Genomic DNA, 25,579 nt, shown 5'->3' with positions numbered 1-25,579 from the left:
TCTGGGCAGCCTGTGCTGGACAGCAGCATTGACAGGCAGAGTGAAGTTCAGCTGTGATTTTTGTGTTGCACTTAACAATGTATTGCGTGACAAATGGGGCTTTCATCCTTTCTTTGATTTTTTTTTTTTTTTTTTGGAGGGATTGAATTTAAAAAAAATGCCTTATATTCCTGGAGTGTTGCGTTCTGCCTCTGTTGTTTTCCCAGTTAGTCTAGATCCTCTGCTTAGATTTTTTTCTTCACTTATTAGATGTCCTGATTATATGGTGGATGTCCTGAGCGAGGGCAGTGATGGCTTAGATGAAGAAATTGGGCTCTCTTTAAATGAAGATGTGATGTCCAAACATTTCCCTTCAGTGCTGTTGTTCCTGCTGCGTTAGAAGCCAGGAATATGCTGTTGCTTCAGTCTGAAACTGGAACAGGTACAGATTTTTTGGTTTAATGTGTCATTTCTACCAGTGGAGTGAGAAGTGGCATCATTTTTACCCATTTTTAATAATTTTTTTACCATTTATCGTTTTTTTAGCTTAAGACATGACATTATCTTCCCTGCAAGCAGAAGGAGATTCAAATCCACGGTGTTTCTTGCTCAAGAGAGGCATTGAAGCTCTGTAGGTGCCTCTGCCACTTTTCCCTGACCTTGAAGAGAAGAGACACTGTCCCTGCATGGACAGTCTGGGTCTGGAGGTAGTTGGCTTCAGTAACACAGTGTTTTAAAGGACAGAGTGTGGAGACCAGGAGAGGAAAGTGGTTTCCATGGCTGTAGGCAGCTCTTCCGAGATCAGGGAGAGAGGACTGCGCTGTTAAATAGGAAATGGATGCATTTTCCAAAGAAAACTATTTCAGAAATGAAGCTCTGGTGGCAAAGTTCTGCCACCTCCTTGAAGAAAGCGCTGGAGTCCCAGGGGCATCAGGCGGGCTTGGAGCAGGACTTGCCAACTCCACAGCACCTCACTGCGTTCTCTGGGTGTATTTGGCGATCGAGTAGCACCGGGGGTGGACTGGAAGTCCCAATTCTGAAAGAAAATTCTATTTAACTTGCACACGTTCACTGGGGTGCGTGCCCCCGGTGCAAATCAGCTCTTCGCTGAGGTGGGGCTTGGCAGGGGTGTTTTGCTGTTGAAATACAGGCATGTTTAGCACAACACAGTGAGGGTGGATTATTTACTTCAGCAAGTACTGATGTGTGGAGGATTTTTCAGGTATCTCAGTGGTCAGGAACATTTGTCTAGGTCACTACAAACACTTCTTGATCTTATTCAATACTTTTCTGAGTGATGCTTTGTGGGCTGCTGCCGAGGCCCAAAGGAATGAGGGTTGCCCCAGTGTCTGTGCTCATGTTAATAGTTTAATTTATTTTTACTTTTCTAGGAGCACGCATCGTGGAGTACCTTGTTGCTGTTTTCACTGACCTCCTGCCCTCTCAGAGAGAACCACTTGCTCTCTGCTTGATGTTCCAGCCCTATGATAAAGATCTCAAGTCCCTGAAAGTTGTTAAGTATCCTCAGCTCTACCAGTTCAGCCAATACTATAAACTCTGGATGCCCAAGCAATCTCAGGATCATGTGGTATGGAATACCTGAAGTTACTGAATTCTTGAGACAGTATTCCTATAAAAACCTTGCAGTTTCTAGAGGTGACATTTCCATCAGAAAAGTGCGGTTTTATTGAGCTAATTCTGTATTTGTTGTTGATCGTGTTAGGACACAAAATTTTGTGTTGGGACACAAGGACTAAAATGAAACAAAAGGTGTAAAAAAAAAAAACCCCAAAATGATTTCAAGAGGGGAGATAGTCTGCAAAAAAATGTCCACTTAGGCCTGGATGCTGACTGCTATTGCTGGTCAATGATAGCAGCTGACAGGTCAGATTTCGAACTGTTTTGTTTAACAGGAAACTGGTTTGTTCCTTCTTGTGAGTAGGATCATTAGTTTTGCATGGGCAAAGCCACTCCAGATTTTCCATCTAGGAAAAGTAGTTAGGGAGCCATTTAAAAACATAATCCTGGAGGTGAACAGCTTGGCTTGGTATTACTGTGTGGAAAGGGAAGAATATATGTTCTGATTTTTCTCTCAACTTTCTTCCACAGCTGTTTTTGTGTTCCTGACTTCCGTTGACATCGGGGACACGTGGCTTGGAGCCCAGGAGCCGGATATGTCACTTACCCGTGTCAGATGGGTCTGCACTCGTGCAGGTTAGGAATTACAGGATCGCTCGGGAACTCAGAAACAAGGAGAGGAAACTATTGTGTCTCTTTGCAAAAGAATTTATCTCCATCAGGGCATTAATTCAGGGAACTAACATTCCATCTTTAATGTTCTGTGCTCTGCCATTATCACACTGAGCCATGAAAGCCTCCTCAGCTGTTTTCATACAGACCTAACTTGTTTGATCAAAAAAATCGGTATTTTATTTCTGTGTGCAAACTCAGGGGACAGATTTTATTCAGCGTCTCTCAGGAGGACATTAAAGCTCGAACTTCCACTTTCTTAAACAATCTGAGACACAATATTACTTACCATTTTTATTACAGGCATTATTAACTTTTTGAAGAACCGTAAAGACTGTTTGTGGACGTGTGTGTCATTAATATCCATCCTCTTTCCAATACAGAATGGCAAAGAAAGGCTGCAGAGCGTCCTACAATATGCTCTCAGTGTAAATAACGAGGAGCCAGAGGCAGCACTGGTTGGACAGTGGCCTTGGGCTCCACCCCGGCCCCCCCCCAGGCCGCGCTGTAGTAGATTTCTGTTTGGTTTGTGTCCAAAAAGTGGGATTTGTGCTGGAGAGGTGCTTTTGGGAAGAAAGGATGGAGTAAATCTGCTCCAGGGAAGTGCAAGGAAGAGCTACCTACCAGGGGAGGGCAGTATCTATAAACTGTCTCCGTATTTGCCTGTAATTCTGGGTGTTTGGATTTAGCCTGGGATTGTCAGCTAAGTTATAAACAAGCCAACCCGGCTACTGAACTCCCAATGAACGTTTGGAACCCTTGCACAGAAAGACAAGGTAGTGATGATTCCAAAGGAGAAAATGTAAATGAAGGGTAACGATTGCTGGGAAATTTCCTTAGGAATTGTGAACCTCACACAAACGGAATTTAGGAGGTGGAATCCCAGTTTCAGCCTTGGGCACGTGCAGGAGCAGAGGGATCCTTATTCACAGCAAGGAAAGCCCGGTGCCCCAGCGTGTCAGTGCACACAGTGCAATGTCCAGGAAATGAGCAGCTGGGACTGGCAGCAGCTGCAGGTGAGAGCTGTCACAGGCTGATTGAGGGGACAGAGCAGCCCCAGGTGAGAGCTGTCACACTGATGAGGGGACAGGTGGAAGCTGTACAGGATAACGAGGGGGCGGGTCCTGCCAGCACTGCTTTAAGAGGGGAGCCCGAGCTGAGTTTGGCACGGAGCTGTGGGAGGAGAGGGGTTTATGCTGGGCTCCCAGGTGAGGCTCATGGAAGGATGGTGAGTTCATCTCACAGGGGCTGGGGGAGGCCTTGGGCGTGGAACATTACTTCAGGAGGTGCTGAGGCACAAACCTTTGTGCCGAGCAGCAGCAGCACAAAAGGTTGAAATAAGTTTTGGTTTGGCATGTAGTGATGGGATTGGTGTCTATGGTGTGCTAGTGTTGTCTAAAGGTTTAAACTTTAATGTTTATTTTTAAAGTTTTAAGTTAATGAATTAATATGGGTCGCAAGACATGGGCTTTTTCCTTTTTATTTGGCTAGGGGGAAGTCTTTAACTTTGGGGGGGCTCTGAGTATATGTTCTGGAGTATTATTGAGGGGATTGGACGTGGGGTTGTTTTTATTATATTCAGTAGTTTGACTGGGGGTGATAAGAGTTGGCTTTTTTTGCTGGAATTTTTTTGGAGTTGTCTGTTTGAAAATTTATATGTTTATGCAGTTAAGTGTGGTGGTGTTTCTGGTGTAACTCTTCAGCATATGTTATTGTTTGTGTGTTTTAGGTGGTCCACTTGTCTTACGCCCTGACCGATTGGCCAACAGATCTGCTGAGATCATACATCGATGTTTGTTTTATTTCTTGTAGCCGAATAAGAGACAGCAGCCTGGTGACAGCAGGAAATTCCCAGAGGGCGAGGCGGCATTCTGTGGCACCCGGCGTGGATTCTCATCCCCAGACGTCCAAGAGATAAGTGGAGGGTTCAGAGCCACAGAGGGGATGAAAGTGGAGTGCTGGGTCAGGACTTGTCAGGAGGGGTTTTTGAGTCAGGTGTGGAGATAGGGATGTCCAAGATGTGCCAATTGAGAGTACAGGTGTACCAGCCCGACCCCACCCCTACCCCAGACCCGAAGGAGTAGCCCTAAAGACATGCCCGTTTCCCTGAGTGCGGGTACAGGCAGGAGCCCTTATGCAGGACAATGCCAGAAGGCCTGGCTGCGAGGTGCAGGGCTCTAAAGAAGTTGGGTTTAGAAGGGGGGAGGTGTAGCCACACACACAGAGGCTGAGGTAAAGGACTCGAGGACTAGAGGACACACGGTGAAACTCAGGGGAGCAGGCTAGGATACAAGTCAGAGTACAGGTGTAGCGGCCCTCACAGCACTGCTACCAGCACACTTCCCCTGAGAGCAGGTGCAGGCAGCAGCCCTAGTGCAGGAACACACCAGAAGCTCTGACCTGTGCAGACACTGTCAGGCTAGGGCCAGGCAGGAAGCGATAGTGGGGAGCAGGATCCAACAGGGCTGGGGATAACGGGGGTTTCCCGCCCCACCCACCCTGGGATTCCCTGTCTCTCCGCAGCCGGTGGAAGTGCTCCTGATTCCCTCTCGAGGCGGCGGTTGGTAAGGCTTCGTGCCTTTTGCCACCGCAAAGAGTTCGGCTCTGTCAGCCTCTGCCCTGTCTCAGGGCCACGTTTCTTAGGGTAGGCAGGGAACAACTGTGGATGTACCTGTCCTGCGTGCGGGACAGCTCTTGGGACCCTAACGGTGCAGAGCGTCCCCGGCTGCAAGGTCTAGGGCTCTGAAGAAGCAGGGTTCAGAAGGGGGGAGGTTACAGTGATACACACAGAGGCTGAGGTAAAGGACTCAAGGACTAGAGAACACACAGTGAAAATCAGGGGTACAGCCTAGGATACAAGTCAGAGTACAGGCATCCCGGCCCTCACAGCGCTGCTGCCAACACCGTTTCCCTGAGAGCAGGTGCCGGCAGCAATCCTAACGCAAGACAAGGCCAGAAGTCCTGAGAGGTGCAGGCAGTAGCCCTAAGCTAGGGCCAGGCAGGAAGTGACCGTGGTGGGGCAGAGTCCACAGGGTTGAGGTTCACCGGGGATGTCCACCCTGCGTTCCTGTCCTGCTCTAACCGGGGATGCTCACAGCCCTAATGGAGGCCACGGTGGGTGGGCTCGGTGCCAGTAATGCCTCTAAGGCTTTGGCGCTGCGAGCGTCGGCCTCCGAGCTCAGCTGAAGCACGCACGGGGCCCGAGGACCCGGTCCTGCTTAAGAGACGGTGAGTAGCAGAGCTGCTGGGTTTTGGCTGATGTGCAGCTAAGATTATGCTTTGATATTTGGTTTTCTTTATCGTAGCTGACTGGGAGACAGCAGCCCAGTGACAGGAGGAATTTCCCAGAGGCATAGGCGGCCTTCTTTGGGGCCCAGCGTGGATTCACCTCCCCAGACATCTGAGAGATAAGTGGAGGGCTTGGAGCCACAGAGGGGATGAAAGCGGGGTACCAGGGCAGGGGTCAGCGGGAGGGATTTTTTCGAGTCGGGTTTGGAGCTGGGGATGTCCCAGATGTGACCCCTTAGGCTACATGAAGGGAAAGTCTCATTTTTCATGTCAGTGCTGAGGTGTGCAGGGCAGAGCAGTCCTGGTGTGTGTTGTGTCACTTGTCTGTTGTGCACTCTGTCTGTTTGGTGTCTTGTCTTTTCCTTTAGTCCTTTCAGGGGCCTGTCCAAACCCCTGGCATCAGTCTTAGCATTTCTGATCTCTGTGCTCCTCAGCCAGGTGCCTTTGTCTCAGCTGCTCGGACACTCATCAGAATCCATCTCTCTTCACAAGCATCCAGTCCAATGCCTTTTCAGGTCTTGTTCTGAGCTGTATTGACAGCCGTGCACCGCCCTGATCCATTCCGGCGGGTTAGGTCTTGTGAGAATGCAAAGACAGGTGGAGGATTCTGACCGTAGGATTCTCGGGCATCCATCTCTGCGTCTCTTGGGATAAGTCATCCCGATGGCATCTTGTTCCTGCAGGGTTCTCTGAGCCTGGCCAGCTCACCTTCCATCTTACCTCGGTCATCTCATTCCGAGTTCTCTGGACCCTCAGGGTCATTCTTCTTGCCCAGCGTTTTCTGTCCCTGTTGCGTCCCCTCGTTTGTCCTGTGCTGTGTCACGGGTGTTGGTGTGTGTTTGGCCCGGAGCTGCTCTGCCTTGCTGCTCAGTCTGGGTGTAGGGGTACGAGGGTAATAGTCCTGGGGGCTTGAAATTTGTGATGTGGGGTGTGGTTAGACTGTAGAGGGTATTCCTAGATTGCCACAAGATGTGTGGAGCTGTCAAGGTATCCTGCAGCACTCTGACTTTTGTCCTGACTCTGTTTCAGATGCAGAGAGATGAAATCTGTGGCAGAGCCCCCCATCCTGGGTGAGGGGGCTCCCCTGAGAAGGTCAGTCCCTGTTTCTGTTTGCAGGGGAGGTGTAAATGATGGCTGTGTTACAGCTCTGTTCTTTGTCTTTATTTTTAGGTGGTGAAGCCGGATCTCAGCAGTCAAGCTGACGTGGGCGAGGTGAGCAGTGACGGGTGGACAGAAGCCGTTGCTATTGTTCAAGCCTCACTCGCTGGTGCAACTCTAAGCCTCCGTTATTGTGCGTTTTAGGGAGTCCACTCGCAGGAGGCCGAGCTCCCCTCTCACCAACGGGACGACAGACCCGGGTCACCTCACCCGTGAGCCCTCCGGGAGCATTCCAGGAGTCTGTGATGGAGCCTTGATCTTCTCCTTGGGAAGGCCCCATCCAGGTAGGCTTGGATAACGGCCGAGGAGTTGAGGTGAGTCAGGGAGGAGAAGGAGGAGGAGGGAGGGTCCCCTCAAGTTCCAGCGCTGCCACGTCACCTTGTCTGCTCTTTACCCAGGCAGACCCTGCGACGCCGGCGTTGGCCTCTGAGCGCAGCTGAAGCGCGGGGCCGAGGACACAGGCAAGCTTAGGAGACAGTGAGTAGCAGAATTGTCGGGTTTTGGGTGATGGGCTGCTAAGATCACGCATTCATGTTTGGTTTTTTTTGTTGTAGCTGACTAAGAGACGACAGCCCGGCGACAGCAGGAATTTTCCTGAGGCAGAGGCGGCCTTCTTTGGACCTGGCAGGGATTTGCCTCCCTGGATGCCTGAGAGATAAGTGGAGGGCTGTGGCTCACAGAGGGGATGAAAGCAGGATGCCAGGGCAGGGATCACCGGGAGGGGTTTTTTAAGTCAGATTTGGAGTTGGGGGCACCAAGATGTGACCCCTTAGGCTACATGAAGGGAAAGTCTCATTTTTCATGTCAGTGCTGAGGTGTGCAGGGCAGAGCAGTCCTGGTGTGTGTTGTGTCACTTGTCTGTTGTGCACTCTGTCTGTTTGGTGTCTTGTCTTTTCCTTTAGTCCTTTCAGGGGCCTGTCCAAACCCCTGGCATCAGTCTTAGCATTTCTGATCTCTGTGCTCCTCAGCCAGGTGCCTTTGTCTCAGCTGCTCGGACACTCATCAGAATCCATCTCTCTTCACAAGCATCCAGTCCGATGCCTTTTCGGGTCTTGTTCTGAGCTGTACTGACAGCCGTGCACCGCCCTGATCCATTCCGGCGGGTTAGGTCTTGTGAGAATGCAAAGACAGGTGGAGGATTCTGACCGTAGGATTCTCGGGCATCCATCTCTGCGTTTCTTGGGATAAGTCATCCCGATGGCATCTTGTTCCTGCAGGGTTCTCTGAGCCTGGCCAGCTCACCTTCCGTCTCACCTCGGTCATCTCATTCCGAGTTCTCTGGACCCTCAGGGTCATTCTTCTTGCCCAGAGTTTTCTGTCCCTGTTGCGTCCCCTCGTTTGTCCTGTGCTGTGTCACGGGTGTTGGTGTGTGTTTGGCCCGGAGCTGCTCTGCCTTGCTGCTCAGTCTGGGTGTAGGGGTACGAGGGTAATAGTCCTGGGGGCTTGAAATTTGTGATGTGGGGTGTGGTTAGACTGTAGAGGGTATTCCTAGATTGCCACAAGATGTCTGGAGCTGTCAAGGTATCCTGCAGCACTCTGACTGTTGTCCTGACTTTGTTTCAGATGCGGAGAGATGAAATCCGTGGCAGAGCCCCCCATCCTGGGTGAGGGGCTCCCCTGAGAAGATCCATCGCTATTCAAGGTGAGAGTCACACATTTCACATTTATTGGCACTCCAGTGCAGGCCACCTGCGTTTACAGCTTCAAACAGGTGAGTCCCTTGGTAACCCCCCTGGGCAGCAGCTGGAGCCTGCTCCGGGCTGGGCTGCGGGAGCAAACACTTGTGGCTGACACAGCTCCACACTGAGGGTACTTGGGAAAACACCTGCCTTGTCCTGGAATTTTTTTTTTTGAGCTTTTGACAAGGTTTTAATCATCACCTTGGTAAAAATAAATGGTAAGGACTGAAAACATGAGAGGCTGGCAGGTTATACGCACGAAAGACAACTTTTTTTTTCTTAAATATTTGTGCAGCCTATATCTTAATTTTGAGACTCTTTTTTGGTCAACTTTATTGTAAAAACCCCTTATTTTCAAGTTAGCTGCTTCAATAATGAATTTGTTTTACAAATACCCGCTAATGTCCGAAGGTTAAAGCACTAACACCAGCATCCCACCTCTTTTATTTTTGCAGCAAAATTTTATCTTTACTAAACTTGAAACTTGATGTTTTTGCAGGTAGTAAGTTAAAGAAGGTGTTTATCTGCCCATCACTGATAGTCAGGGTCATGAAGAAATTGCTCTAGTGTTCTAAAATAAATGCAGATTTTTAGGCCTCTCCCATTCTCTCTGACTAGCAACATGTGAATTGATTTTTGATCTCCTTTCTGTTGGTGTCTGTGGGTTTTAAGCTGCATGGAGAAGGTGTCTGTGGACATGGCACCCAGGGAATGGTGCTGGGAAGGGCAGGATGGAAAGGAGCTGCTCAGGAATCCAGAGCAGCAGTGGAGTGGGAGCTGGTGCTGCTGCCTCAGTCACACCCTCCTGGACAGTCTGTGCAGTGATAATATTCCTACTTTCCTTCCTGAACCTGGGGTTGGAGGAGAACACGAGTCTTGGCATTGATGGAAAGGGGAACTCGAGGGAAAAACTGCTGTTTGTGTCCTTAGAGAGCAGTGGGAAGAGCCTGGGAGAAATCCTGGCTGGCTGAGGGATCCTTGTGTCCCCTCGGGAATAAATCCCTGCGTCTCCTCAGCCCTGCTGGTTTGCAGTAGCGTTTGTACACCTTTCGCTGCAGCTGTGGTTCTTAATAACTGGAAGTCCAGGGATTCTGGGCGATTCCCATAAGTTCTCCTGTTTTGTAGGAGCTGCACGGTGAGGTCAGCATTCTGAGGGAGGCCCTGGCACAGCTGCCAAGGGCAAGGAACGTGGAGCATCCCGGGGCTTCTCCCGCCCGAGTTTCTCCCGGAGCGTGCTGCGTGTCGTGCCGGATGTTTAACCCGGGTTTGGGGTGTTCTCCTGCAGTCCCAGCTCTAACTGCTGCCCCCGAGCCCCGGCCTTGCTCTGTCCCAGCACTGAACCTGGCAGGTGGGTGTGCTTTTCCAGCCCTTGAATCCCACGGGCAATCCCAGATTCCCGGAGCTCCCCGAGGCACAGCCTGGCCTCCCTCCCTGGGAGCTGCACCTCAGTCTGCCTGGACCAAGGCCATCCTGTTTGAGACTTTATTCCTGTTGCTTTTCCTCTTGCAGGTAGTTGGCGAAAAGGAGAGAGCCAGTAGGAAGTGAAGCCACTGGAAGGCCTTATCCCAGTCCAAGGTTGGATGGGAGTAACTGGACCTGTTGAATTCCCACTTCCCTTTAAATCAGTGCAGAGGAAGCAGATTTTAAACCATCATTCCATGAACTTTCACCAACTTCATGACTCTTGCAAAAGTTTTCAATGTTAGAAATTCCTGAGCTTGTTTTCCAGGCAGGCTTGGATTTGGATGTTATTCCTTCCTTTTAATTGAAGGAATAACTCTGATTTTCTCTCTGATTTTAGTAAGGGAATATTTATTTATTCCAATTTTCCATCCTAATTGGAATTTTTGTACCTTGTAGAGCACATTTCTAAGGAAATTTACCCAATTAATGTTGGTAAATCAGCAATTGTCCAGCACCATCTCCACAAAATTCTGTGATTTCCCAAGAAAACTTTGAAGTATTTATTTGCCACGATTCGTCTCTTTGTAAAGTTCAATTTACTGCATTTTTAATTACATAAATGCCATTAAAACCTGAATCCAGGCCTAGCTGCTGTTCCTTGGACACAAGGGGCTGGTTCTTTCCTACCTTGGCACATTTGGATGTTTGTCCAAAATGAGCTTCCCACTACAATAAAATTTGTTTCCAAGCAGAAGTGGGAATTGTCTAGAAAACCTTCTGTTCTGGGGGGCACTGGGTTTGTTTCCCTTATTGCTGCATAATTGAGGAAAGCCATGGCGCTTTTTTAGGCAGTGGCAGGAGGTGAGAGCTGCGTTTATTTAATTTTGTATTTTATTTTTTGTTATTTTTGTATTTTTGTGCTCTTTTGTTGTGGTTTTTCATGTTGCGTTTTGTGGTTTTTCAAAGACTTTTTCTTCAGTTTTTTAATTTTTATTTTTTTTCTTTAGCTATTTATTTACTTGTTAAAACTACTTTTCGTTTTTTATTTTAATTTTTTGTTTAAATTTTTTTTCCACTTTTTTGTTACTTTGAAATTTTTTTCTTTTGGTATTTTAATTTTATTTATTATTTTCTATAGTTTTGGTTTATTTTTTCATGTTTTCTTTGTTCCTTTTTTTTTTTCCCCATACTCTTTCTTCCCCCGGGCGCCTGGGGGTTTGGCTGTTGGCAAGAAAGATGAGAAATGACCTCGGTGCCCGCTGGACGTCCGGATGTCATAGAGAGCGCAGTTGGCAAAAGCTCTGTATTTTCTGCTCCATAAAACTCCTGAAGGGAGAAAGCTGTGACCACCGTGGTGCCGTTTTTTCCTTTCCAGCCCCGACCAGGTCTCCTCCTACCCGTGCACAGTGTTACCAGCAGCAGCCTGCTGTCCAGGCTGTCGAGGCGTATTTCAGAGGGAGCAATAAAAACAAAGTAGACATTTTATTTTGTAACTCTCCGACCCTGCTTGTTTATTAGCAAAGAAATCCAAAACAAAGCGAACAAAAAAAGAAAACCCCCAAAATAAACTCCCCCGCAACCCACCAAAAAAACCCCATACAGATAGAGAAAATATGCCCATATTATCTAAATAAAGATTAAAACTTTACCCCTTAGAAAACCAGGCTCATTTAATTCAAATTAATTGTGTTTCTGATGTGTTAGGTTAATGAATTCATCTAGTGTAAAATATCGTTTAAAATATAAACAAACGAATTTAAAAAATAATGAAAAAGAAAAATAACAAAAAGTATAGGATATGAAAAATAATATCAATAAAAAATACACAATATATTATTACTTACTACACGTTTTATAAATATATTTAATATACATAATATAAACATCTATAATGTACATAATCATATTTAAATGAAATGTATTATTATTTATAACATTACATAATAAATAAATTATTTTATATATAACTTTCTATATTTAATATCTATAATAAATATAATAGTATAATAAACATAATACATGATGTATAATGTACATAATATAAAAGATGAATTGTAATGATGAATGTAAATATCAGAATCACAAAGATAAAAAATATTGAAATAGAGCCTGAACGAAAGGCTTTTTTTTTCGGTCTGGTTGCTGGCAGGGCTCTCGCAGGTGTGCTCGGGGGTCTTTTGGGCCATTTATTCCGGAGGCTGTTCGCCAGGGCATTCCTGGGCACGTTCGTTTATGCCTCCGCTCCGCGCCGCCGCGCGGCAGTGCTGCCACCCTGTGGGCAGAGAGCGGTAGTGCAGCTGTCCCTCCCGCCCGTCCCGCCTGATCTGTGTGGCAATGCTGCCACCCTGTGGGGAAAGAGCGGTAGTGCAGCTGTCCCCCGTGCCCGTCCCCGAGGCGCGTGGCAGCCCCGCACTGTGAGCTCGGGGGCGGCGCTGCCGCCCGCCCGCCCGCAGCTCGGGGCCGAAAGGGAGGGAAAAAGGCAAGGAGCCCGGGCGCGTGGCAGCCGGCTGCCTGCGCGCGCCACCCGGACCCCGGAGCCGTCCGGGCGCGATTTTCCGCGGCGTTTGCGGGTGTGCGGACACGGGATGGGGGCGCAGCGGCGCCGCGGGCTGCAGTCCATTCAGTCAGGCGCTTGTGGGAGGAGCCGAGGGGGCATTTTAGTGGGTTCCACTACCAAGATGGCGGCGAGACGCGAGGCGCCCGACCTTCCAAAAAGGGCGGCCAAAAGGGCGGGAAAAAATAAGGACCCTATAGGCGTTTAGCCAGACGCCTGCACAAAAACCCCGACTACGGCGCCGCTAGGGCGCAATTTTCCGCGGCGTTTCCAGGTGTAGGGACACCGGTCGTGTGCTCAGCCGCGCCGCGCTTGCGTTTGGATTCGCGGATTTAGTCAGGCGTCTGTGTAAACACCTGGCGGAGGCCTATGCCGAGCCGCAAAGAACATGGCGGCCGGGACGGAAGTGGCCTCAGCCGCAACAAAGATGGCGGTAAGGAAAAGCGGAAGTCACGCGACGCCCCTCACAAAATGGCGCCCAGGCGCGAGGCGCCCGACCTTCCAAAAAGGGCGGCCAAAAGGGCGCGAAAAAATAAGGACCGTATAGGCGTTTAGCCAGATGCCTGCACGAAACCCCGACAACGGCGCCGCCGGGGCGCAATTTTCCGCGGCGTCTCCAGGTGTGCCGACACGGGCCGTGTGCTCAGCCGCGCCGTGCTCGCTTTTAAATTCGCGGATTTAGTCAGGCGTCTGTGTAAACACCTGCCGGGGGCCTATGCCGAGGCGCCAAGAACATGGCGGCCGGGACGGAAGTGGCCTCAGCCGCAGCAAAGATGGCGGCGAGCAAAAGCGGAAGTCACGCGACGCCCCTCACAACATGGCGCCGAGGCGCGAGGCACCCGACCTTCCAAAAAGGGCGGCCAAAAGGGCGCGAAAAAATAAGGACCCTATAGGCGTTTACCCAGATGCCTGCACAAAACCCCGACTACGGCGCCGCCCAGGCGCAATTTTCCGCGGCGTCTCCAGGTGTGGGGACACGGGCTGTGTGCTCAGCCGCGCCGCGCTTGCTTTTAAATTCGTGGATTTAGTCAGGCGTCTGTGTAAACACCTGCCGGGGGCCTTAGAGGTGCCGCAAAAAAGATGCCGGCGGGACCGGAAGTGGCCTCAGACGCAACCATGATGGCGGCAAGGAAGGGCGGAAGGCTCGTGGGGCTCGTCGCGGCCGAAAATCGCCGAGTGCAGCTCACACCCTGCAATGGCAAAAGCTGTTTTATTAAAACTCAGCCGAGAATTTTCCTCTTATTTCCAGGTCACAGGATATACTGAGGCTGAGAGGGATCCTAAAATCTGACTCTCAAGCGGACGGACCGTTTGAGAATCGAACTCAGCACCTTGGCATTACCCGGACTCTGCTCCAAGCAGCTGAACCAATCTCTGCATTATGGGGATGGACCTCCATAGGATGGCAACGCTTGGCCCCACTAAGGTAAGTGCAGTGCCGCCTTCTCTGCCAAAGCTGCTTCACACACCAGCCCCTGGAATGGCTCAAGGGCAGAAGTGGCTGGCAGCTCACGACAGCACAAAGCTCTTCCAGTGACGCTGATTTCCTGTCCTTTCCAGGATTTACCCAACAGCTGCCGTAAAAGTACTCACACAAAGTCTCTTTCCGGGCGGAAAGGAGCAGGACAAGTCCTGAGGCTTCCCTTCTTCCACGGCCAAAGCTCTGCAGAGAGGCAGGGCCGGTCCCACCCGCACAGGGGCGTTTCCTGCAGGTGAGTGTTGCCGGGCCAAACTGATGGCAGCTGCTGAGGCCGGGGCTGCTTTTCTGGCCGGAGGCCTCGGTGCCCCCCCGTGCCGCCTGCAGTGTCCCTCGGGGTTTCCTGCAGGTGTCCCGGGTGCCCGGAGGCGCAGGGAGGAAGGAGGCCGGCAGCCCCAGCGGGGCCAGCAGCCCTGGGATGATGTGCAGGGAGGAGCTGTGCCTGCGGGGCCCCGCCCGTGGCAGCGGCGGCCAAACGCAGGGCCCGGGGCCGGGCTCGGGGCTGGCACGGACACGGCCCCGGGGCTGCCGCGGCTCCTCGGCCAGGGGCTGCTCCCGCCGGGCACGGGGAGATGCTGCAGCCCGGACAGAGGCACCCACAGCCCAAGAGCTCCCCGGGGAACAGCTGGCATTGCCCGGGAACGGCGGCTCGGGCTGTCTGCAGAGGGGCTCAGACAGCAATTCCCACCTCCCGGAGCTCCCACACAGTTGCCAGGGATGTCCTGGCCACCCCAAATCCCCTCCCTTTCAGCCTGAGGACATCACCCGTCGGCAGCATTAAAGCCAAGGCGCTCCTCCCTCACAGAAATTAAATCCAGAGCAACGGCCCTCGGAGATGCCTCAAAATCAAAGGTTTGAGTGGGATGGAGTTTCGTTTGGATGAGGTCTGGACTTTTCCAGGGAGCCGGCCGGAGTGCAGAAGCGATGGAAAGCTTTTGCAGGTGGGTCCCACTGGAGGTGTGCTGAAGGCAGGGATGGGCGTCCCTTGCCTGAGGGAAAGGCACTTGCAGAGGCCACTGCTGGGGCTCGGAAAGGAGCTGAGCTCCTGCAGGGAGCTGTGTCCTCCCGAGGGCACAGGGGCTGCCTCAGCACAGGCCGGCCAGTGCCTTCTCCTGCTCTGAAACATCACCTGGAGCCCGAGCTCAGGGGGGTGGCTGAATTCCAGGGAAATCTGACAGGTGACCCCCAGGGGGTGAGGGTTATAATTAACCAAATCTATGGAATAGAAACCTATCCTGTCCCCATCCTGCTGAGCTTCCTTGGAAGCTCTGCTGGTTCCTGACACGTCTGGCATTCAAGCAGCAGCTCTGTGTGGGAATATCCGTGCTCCGTGAGGCACTGTGAGGTTATTGCAGCAGGAACTGAGCAGGGAATTCGGGGCCGTGGGTATAATTCATCTAAACTAGCAAAGGTGACAGTGAACCCCAAATCTGGGCACCACACAGAGAACAATCTTTCTGCTGCCCTGTCAGCTCAAGCCCCTGGGCTGGGAAGTTTTGGGAGTCAAACATATGGAATGATAGAAGTCACAGCAACTGGTGTCACCCCGAGGGACAGTCCAAATCCCAGACAATTCCTCTGCAATCCCCTCGGGGGGAAAACACCCTCTGTCTGCCAGGAGCCCTGGCTCTGTTTCTCCTATCAGCTGTGTTGGGCTTTAAGAACTTGAAATAACTTTGAAGCCAAAGAAATCACCTTTTCCTACTGGTTTGATTGTTGTGTTTGTTTTTTGTTTGTTTTTTTTTTCTTTCAGATGCTGGACTTGCTTCTGTGGATGTGTGCTGAGCTCTGGCTGCAGGGGACTGTCAGGCCTGAATGGCTGTGAGTTTGTGTTCTTCTCGCTGGGGAAGCGGAAATAATTATTAATTAGACTGCAGAAATGTTTTCAGAAACCTTTCCCCTTTCCTGCCCTTTGCTGGTGGATCTTCTCTTTCTGCCTTTGACTTTACAAAGCTGTTCCCTGATGTCATTTCCCCTGCCTGAATTCCTTGCAGCTCCTAGCTGGGAAAAACTGGGATGATGTCCTGGGGGTGTCCTTAGGGGAGGACAGAGGTGAGATTTTTTGCCTGTATTTTTCTAATATTTTCTAAAATTTCAGGGAGCTGCTGCTGCTGCTGCTCCTGCTGCTGCTCCTGCTGCTCCTGGTGCTCCTGCTGCTCCTGCTGCTGCTCCTGCTGCTCCTGCTGATCCTGCTGATCCTGCTGCTCCTGCTGCTCCTGCTTCTCCTGCTTCTCCTGCTGCTCCTGGTGCTCCTGCTGCTCCTGCTGCTCCTGCTGCTGCTCCTGCTGCTCCTGCTGCTCCTGCTGCACAAGTGGAGCCTTGTCAGCGAAGACCTGCACCTGCAGGAGGCCCCGCAGGCCCTGGCTGGGAAGTGCCAAAACAAAGAAGTGATCAGTAAGTGCTGAACTGCTTCCAGGAGGGCGTATTTTGTTGCAGCCGTTACAGACCAACAGTACAAGTGAGGCCAACTGCTCTGGAAACAGTACTAATGCCTTCTGCCAGCCTGATGGAGCTTGAGGGAGGAGGAAAGGAAATGGCAAGGCATTTTTCAGGTCTTCCTTGGGGTGAATTCTAAGCTTAGCACAATTGGGAAGCTTTGAGGAAACACAGTTTAAAAAGGGGAAGAGTTGTAAAATGAAACTTAGTTGCCAATCTCATGTCAGGCTCTGAAAAATGGTCTTCTTGAATCAAATCTCAGAAGAAATAAGCGGTGCCTGGAGGCTCTGTGCTCAAAGGTTTGAATGATTCTGAGTGTGGATGGGGATCTGAAAGTCACGTGTAAGTAAAACCAAAAAATACATCAAGCAAGCAAAACTGCAATAGTTGACTTTTCTTGTTGTCATCGTTTTGGAAGAAAGGAAAAATATGGGGCGAGAGGTGAGAGCAGGATCTGCAAAATCTCGGAGTTCTCCGCGTCTCCCTGAGGCTGAAGCCGTGTTTGCTGTCAACGATGGCAGAGTGGAAGATGCTAAAGACTGAAAACTTGGGGTTTTCCCCCCTGAATCCCAAGGCTCTGTCAGCAGCTGTGCCCTGTCTATCTCTTCAAGGAGTTTCCGGGTTTAGGAAGGCTTTTCCGTTCTTCCGCATTTCTCTAGAACTCCACTCCAAAAGAACGGTGCTGTGTCCGTGTGGTGTTGGTGACTTTGTGTGAGTTGCTGTATTAAAGCCAATCGTTGGTAAGGGTTCTGAGCCTGCCTTGGAGAGCCCTTGGAGGTGGCAGCTCTTCTTTAATTTCCCTTGGTTCCTTTCATGCCTTTCAGTGATTCCTGCGAGGTGCACTGCAGTCTGCCTGAAGCCAGCACATCCTGTCCGTGTTTGAACTTGACTCCTGTTGTTTTTCCTCTTGCAGGCAGTTGGCAAAAAGAGGAGAGAGCCAGTAGGAAGTGAAGCCCCTGGAAGGCCTCATCCCAGTCCAAGGTTCCCACTTTTCTCTCTGACTCCTGGGTAATTACCTGGCCAGAACTGGACACAGACTGTCCCTTTGATTTCCTGCCTTTTCCAAGAAATCCTTGCTGTCAGCCGGAGTGTGTTCCTGGTCTCCTCCTCCTCCTCCTCCTCCTCCTCCTCCTGCTCCTCCTCCTCCTCCTCCTCCTCCTCCTCCTCCGCCTCCTCTGTTTGCCAAGGTGAATTTTGGTTATTGCAGGAATTCTGCCCAGAAATCCTGGCTGGCTGAGGGATCCTTGTGTCCCCTCTGGAATAAATTCCTGCGTCTCCTCAGCCCTGCTGGTTTGCAGTAGAGTTTGGGCACCTTTCGCTGCAGCTGTGGTTCTTAATAACTGGAAGTCCATGGATTGCTGGGTGATTCCCATAAGTTCTCCTATTTTGTAGGAGCTGCACGGTGAGGTCAGCGTTCTGAGGGAGGCCCTGGCACAGCTGCCAAGGGCAAGGAACGTGGAGCATCCCGGGGCTTCTCCCGCCCGAGTTTCTCCCGGAGCGTGCTGCGTGTCGTGCCGGATGTTTAACCCGGGTTTGGGGTGTTCTCCTGCAGTCCCAGCTCTAACTGCTGCCCCCGAGCCCCGGCCTTGCTCGGTCCCAGCACTGAACCTGGCAGGTGGGTGTGCTTTTCCAGCCCTTGAATCCCACGGGCAATCCCAGATTCCCGGAGCTCCCCGAGGCACAGCCTGGCCTCCCTCGCTGGGAGCTGCATTTCAGTCTGCCTGGACCAAGGCCATCCTGTTTGAGACTTTATTCCTGTTGCTTTTCCTCTTGCAGGTAGTTGGCGAAAAGGAGAGAGCCAGTAGGAAGTGAAGCCACTGGAAGGCCTTATCCCAGTCCAAGGTTCCCACTTTTCTCTCTGACTCCTGGATAATTGCCTGGCCATAACTGGACAGAGACTGTCAGTTTGATTTCCTGCCTTTTCCAAGAAATCCTTGCTGTCAGCCGGAGTGTGTTCCTGGTGTCCTCCTCCTCCTCCTCCTCCTCCTCCTCCTCCTCCTCCTCCTGTTTTTGCCAAGGTGAATTTTGGTTATTGCAGGAATTGTGGCTCTTTTGTTCCACTGAAACTTGCCAACTCTGCTGAGAGTTTCAGATGTCAAATCCAAGTAAGATTGGAGTTTCTTTGCATTGGTACTCCCACAAAACACAGATCATTCTTGGATAGGAGTAACTGGACCTGTTGAATTCCCACTTCCCTTTAAAATTAGAGCAGAGGAAGCAGATTTTTAATCATCATTCCATGAACTTTCACCAACTTCATGACTCTTGCAAAAGTTTTCAATGTTAGAAATTCCTGAGCTTGTTTTCCAGGCAGGCTTGGATTTAGATGTTATTCCTTCCTTTTAATTGAAGGAATAACTCTGATTTTCTCTCTGATTTTAGTAAGGGAATATTTATTTATTCCAATTTTCCATCCTAATTGGAATTTTTGTACCTTGTAGAGCACATTTCCAAGGAAATTTACCCAATTAATGTTGGTAAATCAGCAATTGTCCAGCACCATCTCCACAAAATTCTGTGATTTCCCAAGAAAACTTTGAAGTATTTATTTGCCACGATTCGTCTCTTTGTAAAGTTCAATTTACTGCATTTTTAATTACATAAATGCCATTAAAACCTGAATCCAGGCCTAGCTGCTGTTCCTTGGACACAAGGGGCTGGTTCTTTCCTACCTTGGCACATTTGGATGTTTGTCCAAAATGAGCTTCCCACTACAATAGAATTTGTTTCCAAGCAAAAGTGGGAATTGTCTAGAAAACCTTCTGTTCTGGGGGGCACTGGGTTTGTTTCCCTTATTGCTGCATAATTGAGGAAAGCCATGGCGCTTTTTTAGGCAGTGGCAGGAGGTGAGAGCTGCGTTTATTTAATTTTGTATTTTATTTTTTGTTATTTTTGTATTTTTGTGCTCTTTTGTTGTGGTTTTTCATGTTGCGTTTTGTGGTTTTTCAAAGACTTTTTCTTCAGTTTTTTAATTTTTATTTTTTTTCTTTAGCTATTTATTTACTTGTTAAAACTACTTTTCGTTTTTTATTTTAATTTTTTGTTTAAATTTTTTTTCCACTTTTTTGTTACTTTGAAATTTTTTTCTTTTGGTATTTTAATTTTATTTATTATTTTCTATAGTTTTGGTTTATTTTTTCATGTTTTCTTTGTTCCTTTTTTTTTTTCCCCCATACTCTTTCTTCCCCCGGGCACCTGGGGGTTTGGCTGTTGGCAAGAAAGATGAGAAATGACCTCGGTGCCCGCTGGACGTCCGGATGTCATAGAGAGCGCAGTTGGCAAAAGCTCTGTATTTTCTGCTCCATAAAACTCCTGAAGGGAGAAAGCTGTGACCACCGTGGTGCCGTTTTTTCCTTCCCAGCCCCGACCAGGTCTCCTCCTACCCGTGCACAGTGTTACCAGCAGCAGCCTGCTGTCCAGGCTGTCGAGGCGTATTTCAGAGGGAGCAATAAAAACAAAGTAGACGTTTTATTTTGAACTCTCCGACCCTGCTTGTTTATTAGCAAAGAAATCCAAAACAAAGCGAACAAAAAAAGAAAACCCCCAAAATAAACTCCCCCGCAACCCACCAAAAAAACCCCATACAGATAGAGAAAATATGCCCATATTATTTAAATAAAGATTAAAACTTTACCCCTTAGAAAACCAGGCTCATTTAATTCAAATTAATTGTGTTTCTGATGTGTTAGGTTCATGAATTCATCTAGTGTAAAATATCGTTTAAAATATAAACAAACGAATTTAAAAAATAATGAAAAAGAAAAATAACAAAAAGTATAGGATATGAAAAATAATATCAATAATAAATACACAATATACTATTACATACTACACGTTTTATAAATATATGTAATATACATAATATAAACATCTATAATGTACATAATCATATTTAAATGAAATGTATTATTTATAACATTACATAATAAATAATAAATTATTTTTATATAACTTTCTATATCTAATATATATAATAAATATAATGGTATAATAAACATAATACATGATGTATAATGTACATAATATAAAAGATGAATTGTAATGATGAATGTAAATATCAGAATCACAAAGATAAAAAATATTGAAATAGAGCCTGAATGAAAGGCTTTTTTGTTTCGGTCTGGTTGCTGGCAGGGCTCTCGCAGGTGTTCTCGGGGGTCTTTTGGGCCATTTATTCCGGAGGCTGTTCGCCAGGGCATTCCTGGGCACGTTCGTTTATGCCTCCGCTCCGCGCCGCCGCGCGGCAGTGCTGCCACCCTGTGGGCAGAGAGCGGTAGTGCAGCTGTCCCCCTCCGCCCGTCCCGCCTGATCTGTGTGGCAATGCTGCCACCCTGTGGGGAAAGAGCGGTAGTGCAGCTGTCCCCCGTGCCCGTCCCCGAGGCGCGTGGCAGCCCCGCACTGTGAGCTCGGGGGCGGCGCTGCCGCCCGCCCGCAGCTCGGGGCCAAAAGGGAGGGAAAAAGGCAAGGAGCCCGGGCGCGTGGCAGCCGGCTGCCTGCGCGCGCGACCCGGACCCCGGAGCCGTCCGGGCGCGATTTTCCGCGGCGTTTGCGGGTGTGCGGACACGGGATGGGGGCTCAACCGCGCCGCTGCCGGCGGTCCATTGAGCCAGGCGCCTGTGCCAGCAGCGGGGGGGCACCCCAGCGAGTGCCCGCACTGAAGATGACGGTTCGACCGGAAGTGGCTTCAGCCTCAACCAGTATGGCGGCGAGGAAGGGCGGAAGTCTTGGCACGCTGCTCGCAACCTATTGTAACCGAGTGCAGCCGAAAATAGCCGAGGCGTGACGAAAATCGCCGACTTTCGGCCAGCAGCCGGACTCAGCCGAGGGCAGTTCGGGGTGATCCCGGACCGGTGCCCGCCCTCCCTGTCGCTTCCTCGGCCGGCGGTTCGAAGGCGATGTCGGGGGCCGCTGTGCCCGGAGCGGGAGCACTCGTTGTCGCTGCTGGAGCCGGGCGGCGGCCGGCCCGACCAGCAGCAGCGGCTGCTTTCTGTTCACACTCAGAATGTCATTCCTCACCCCAGTTATGCTATCACAATTACTTCATTTTTGATCTGCAGTTACAGCCACATTTCTTGAAAGCTGCCCGGAAAACCTGGCTGGGACTCAGGTAAAGAAAGGGAGACTGACCGGTAACACCCCGCGGGGCCGCCGGCAGCGGCTCGGGAGCGCCGGGCGCGGGCCCCGGCTGCGGCAGTGGCGGCCGTGAGGGCTGTGCTGACAATGGAGGAGGGCGGGAGCTGCCGCAGCGCGGTTGAAGCGGAGCGGAGAACGGCCGGTCCCGGGAGAAGCCCCGAGGACGGCGGTGGCAGCCGCGGGGGGCGGCCCCGAGCGGAGCCGGGCCGGGAGCGGGCGGCCGGGGCTGCGTGGGGCGAAGGCGGTCCCGACGCGGGCACGGAGCCGGGGAGGAGCAGCGGGGCCGGCTGGGGCCGCCCGGCGGAGCCTTTCCTGGGAAGCAAAACCTGCGGTTTCTCCCACCTCGGCCCCGTGGCGAGGGGCAGCGCAGCAGAAGGGAGCAGCACCTGAGCGGGTGGGGCAGTGCTGGGGCGCAGGGAAGATGCGGCTGGGGCAGAGCTTGCAGGCTTCTTACATTTAAATGAACGTGGAAAGCTGAGAGAGAGGTAGTATAAAAGCTCTGTGGGTGCTCGGACAGGTGAGACGTGACTCAGGGGAGGGAGTCGCTTTCCTGAGCTCCTGAAGTTCCATTTGTCTCTCTCAGGAGCAGATGTGAGAAGTTTCCTGTTTGGAATTGGGCTCCAAAAGGAAGGAACCTGAAGCTGCTTCTTTTGATAAATCCATAAGCATGGGAGGCTGTATGAAGCACACTGTTTTAAGTAGCCAGTAACTTCCATGGATATTTTAACTTTTAAAAATGGTGACTTTTAATTCCTCTGCACACTGATGATTTGGCTGTCCCACACAGGTTTCACTGAGGCTGTGAATTGCAATCCCGACCATCTTCCGGTTTCTGGTGCTTAGGGCTGTGGCATTTGGTGTGCAGAAAACATCCCAGGCTGTCCACCTAGGAACTGTATGGGCATTTCCACAGTTCCTCAGAGTGGGAAAAGGCCAACAGGGTGGTGGTGGGACCTCTCTTTCTCCCAGGCCTGGGCATCCTCAAGACACCTCTAGATTGGTTTTTAAGTGTTGTTTTTTGTTTTCCAGCCCAGGACTAAGCTGGAGAAAAGGTGGAGAGTAGCAAGTGGGACTGCCATGTTAAGATCCATCCTTGGATTCCAGGTTCTCCCAATGGGTTTGTCCAAAGAAAGGAGGTGTTTGCGGTACCTGTTTGTTCACCTGTTGAGCTTGGAAGAGATGCTGAGCATGAAATTCCAGGGAAGCTGCACTTGTGTAGTGGCTGGAGTGAGAAGCATCTTGCCTGTCTTTCCCCACTGGTGTGCTGTGGTCATTTCCTCTCTGGGTCCTTGTTTCCCTCTTTGTCTCTGTATCCCTCTGTCCTTGCCATGTGTTTGGCACTCTCTCTTTTTCTCCATCTTTCTCCACGCCTCGTGTTCATGCTTATTCTCTGTGGCTTTGTGGTGCTCCCCGTGCCACTGTTTCCCATGGGATCCTTGTGTCCTGTTTGCTGTCCCTGTTCTTTTTTAATCCCTCTCCGTCGTGCTGCCCATCAGTGTACAGAGGCTGACTGGAGGGAGGTTCTTGTGCTGCAGGTTCCGTTCAGGAGGCTGGTGTGATTCAGCAAGCCCACAGTTTGAATTGCCCCCTCCATGTGGTCCAGCCAGCTGTGCCCAGTGCCCATCCTGGAGTGCCTTTTCTGTCAGCTCACCCGCCATCGTGCTGGAGACTGTCAGGCAGGTGCTGGGGTGGACGAGGGGAGGGCAGGGGGCTGAGGTGCTGTTGTTGGGCAGGGCTTGCTCTTTCACCCACACCGAGTGGTGGCCAGGCTCAGCTGAGCACAGCAACTGGTGTTGGAGAGATGATGCCTGTCTCGTCTGTCTGAGCTGCCCCAAAGGCCGAGGAAAGGGCTGAGGCTCTGGTGGTTTGGCTGTACGAGGCCCATGGCAGCACAGTCACCGCCCGGCTCCAGGCCTCCCTCCCCGTTACGGAGGCGATGCTGTGAGTCCCTGCAGAAGGGCTGGGGCATGTGGCGATGGAGATCAGTCCCTTCAGCCCTGTGCTTTGTCCCCCAGCTGTGACCTCCTGGAGCATCTGGCTGTGTGGGGCCACCTGCTGCTGAAGCCACAGGGCCTGAGGCTTTCCTTTGCAGCCTTCGTGTGCTCTCTGACCTCCTGGTCCTCCTGCAACCACCCAGGCCAACACTGTGAGCTCAAATCACAGACTGAGCTGTTCCCCATCCCGAGCGTTGTGCAAGGCAGCAGTTCCAGGGAACAGCAGTGTCCCCATGTCCTGCACCCAAGTGTTGCAGAGACGCGCTTGAACAACCCCGCTCCTCAGGGAAGGAGGACAGCTGCCCACTGCCCAGCCAGGGTAGGTGGTCTTGAGCGAGTTCTGAGTTCTTTAAGTGTGGACAAAGGTGCAGAAAGGCTGGTGTGCACAAGTTCTGCTCCAGCCATAGAGGTGTGGGGAGCAGCAGCTTCCACAGTGACTCCTGTGTTGCAGCCTTCATCTTGCCTAGCAGTGAGTGTAGAAACACACTCTACTCCCTTCCTTCTCCCTCTGCCTGTCCCTTGCACCACCCTTGCAGAAGAGGAAACACAAAAAAATCAAGAGGATTATGTAAAAACAAGCTGGAGCCTGTTTTTTTAACTTGTTTCCAGGTAACTGCACTGACCTTCCTCCTCCCAGGGGCTTTGTTGTAGTTGCTCTTTTAGTGTCTGCCTCTGAGCAGCATCTCACTCCTGGGACTGGGGAGGCTGAGCTTACCTTTATTTTTTGGGGATGAGGTGGAGGGGAAGTCTGCTTCAGCCCCTGTGGGGAAGAGACTGGGCACAGGGATTTATCCTTCCCATGAAAAGGCACGCACGGTGATTTCTACACAAAATACTTTATTAGTCAACTAAAAGCAGTGGATCAGCAGCCGGAAAGGGAAGAGGGAGAGGAAAGAGTCAGAGTCCAGCACAGCATGTGGTTTTCACCCTTTTCCCCTGAAATGCCTGTGGCCGGCCATAAAAAGCCCCACCACCAGGCTCAGCTTCTCCCTCCCACACTGGCAGGGTGCAACAGTAGCAAAGAAGCGTGAGGACAGGTACAGGGCAGCTCCGTCTGTGGCCAGGCCCTGCCTGAGCTCCTCTTGGCCCCTTAAATGTCCCTCAGGAGGTGGCAGCAGGTGACACTCACATGGCAGGGGCTGCACCTGGAGAAGGAAGAGGGAAATGAGGAGTCAGAGGGCATATCTGGCTCTGCCCCATGGGCTGTGGGAGAGCTCCCCACAGCCCCCACAGGGACTGCCAGTCTCACCTTTGGCCCTGCGAGCAGATGTCCAGCAGCTTCTTCTGACACTTGGAGGCACCTCAGGCAAGGCTGGAGCAGCAGTCACTTTCCTCCTCCCATGAGCACGTCCCTTCCTTGGCCCTTCAGCTACTGGCGATTGAAGGAGAGACAGGAAGACTGATTCAGTGATCAGAATTTGGTTTCACTGAGGTTTTCCAAAAGCTTGTATACCATTTCAGGAAGGTTAATAGTTTCTACTACAATAATTAGGTTAAAAGATCATACAAACAGCTCATGCATTTTACAGCATCTTTTTCGTAGGGGGTTGATTGAATCTCTCCTCTTCCCATAAACAGGTTTAATCCCATCTTCTGTAATCTCAAAGTTCTGTTTGTTCCTGCCATGGCATCCTGGTTATCAAACCAAGCCTGCAAATGAATGGTGAGCGGTCTGGGGCAGATGGAGGGAATGGCAGGGCTGTTTCAGAACTGCAGAGAGAGGACGGAGATGTGGGGGAGCTGCTGGTATTGCAGCATCCCTTCCAGCATCCCCTTCCCAGCGTGCCTCCCACAGCACCTTCCCCTGCAGAATCCTCCCTGCTGCCACCCCTCCGGGCGCCTCACCTGCCAGCAGCACCTGGAACTTGTTGGCCGAGAGCATTGCAGGGACAGCTGTCATTTTCTCACACTCTGTCCCGCACACTGAAGGTCAGGTGCACCACGGGCTCATTGACCTCCTGCAAGTCGCTGGAGCTGAGGGTGTAATCCACGTGCCAGCACACTGAGCCCAGCTGGGTCAGTACGGTGGGGAGTGGGATGGTGTCAGCACCCCGGTTCACTCCAGCATGGTGATTTACACTGACCCCCACACTCCTGTTAAGACCCAACACCCCGCTCACACCTCAGGCTGCAGGCACTGAGCCAGTCCTGGAAGGGGCTCTGCTTCTCCTCAAAGGAATGGCACAAGGCGCTGGCATGCTCTGCTCTTGAGGGGAGACAAGAGAAG

At 51.0% G+C, this 25,579-nt stretch overlaps 3 long non-coding RNA genes across 4 annotated transcripts; 2 read left to right on the top strand and 1 right to left on the bottom strand.

Moving 5' to 3' along the window:
* Positions 1-7,292: 7,292 nt before the first annotated feature.
* Positions 7,293-11,104, top strand: LOC136290480 (uncharacterized). Of its 2 annotated transcripts, XR_010721142.1 has the most exons (4): positions 7,294-8,317; positions 9,480-9,702; positions 9,864-9,929; positions 10,995-11,104. It is a non-coding gene; the product is annotated as an uncharacterized lncRNA (long non-coding RNA). The 2 variants fall into 2 exon arrangements; XR_010721141.1 differs by lacking the exon at positions 10,995-11,104 and having other exon boundaries at positions 7,293-8,317; positions 9,864-10,394.
* A 10,133-nt stretch (positions 11,105-21,237) lies between these two features.
* LOC136290791 (uncharacterized) lies at positions 21,238-25,017 on the top strand. Its single transcript, XR_010721379.1, has 3 exons — positions 21,238-21,332; positions 22,388-23,034; positions 24,931-25,017. It is a non-coding gene; the product is annotated as an uncharacterized lncRNA (long non-coding RNA).
* On the bottom strand, positions 24,179-25,270 carry LOC136290790 (uncharacterized). The gene is made up of 4 exons (XR_010721378.1): positions 25,198-25,270; positions 24,860-25,002; positions 24,602-24,724; positions 24,179-24,497 (listed from the first exon to the last, which is right to left on the bottom strand). It is a non-coding gene; the product is annotated as an uncharacterized lncRNA (long non-coding RNA).
* Between the last annotated feature and the right edge of the window lie 309 nt (positions 25,271-25,579).

This window comes from Chamaea fasciata, unplaced genomic scaffold (genome assembly GCF_029207755.1).
Source record: "Chamaea fasciata isolate MVZ Bird 193981 ecotype frontalis unplaced genomic scaffold, bChaFas1.0.hap1 SCAF_6, whole genome shotgun sequence".
NCBI lineage: Eukaryota > Metazoa > Chordata > Aves > Passeriformes > Sylviidae > Chamaea > Chamaea fasciata.
The sequence above is the reverse complement of the archived record's forward strand: the minus strand, read 5'-3'. Positions and strand labels throughout refer to the sequence as shown.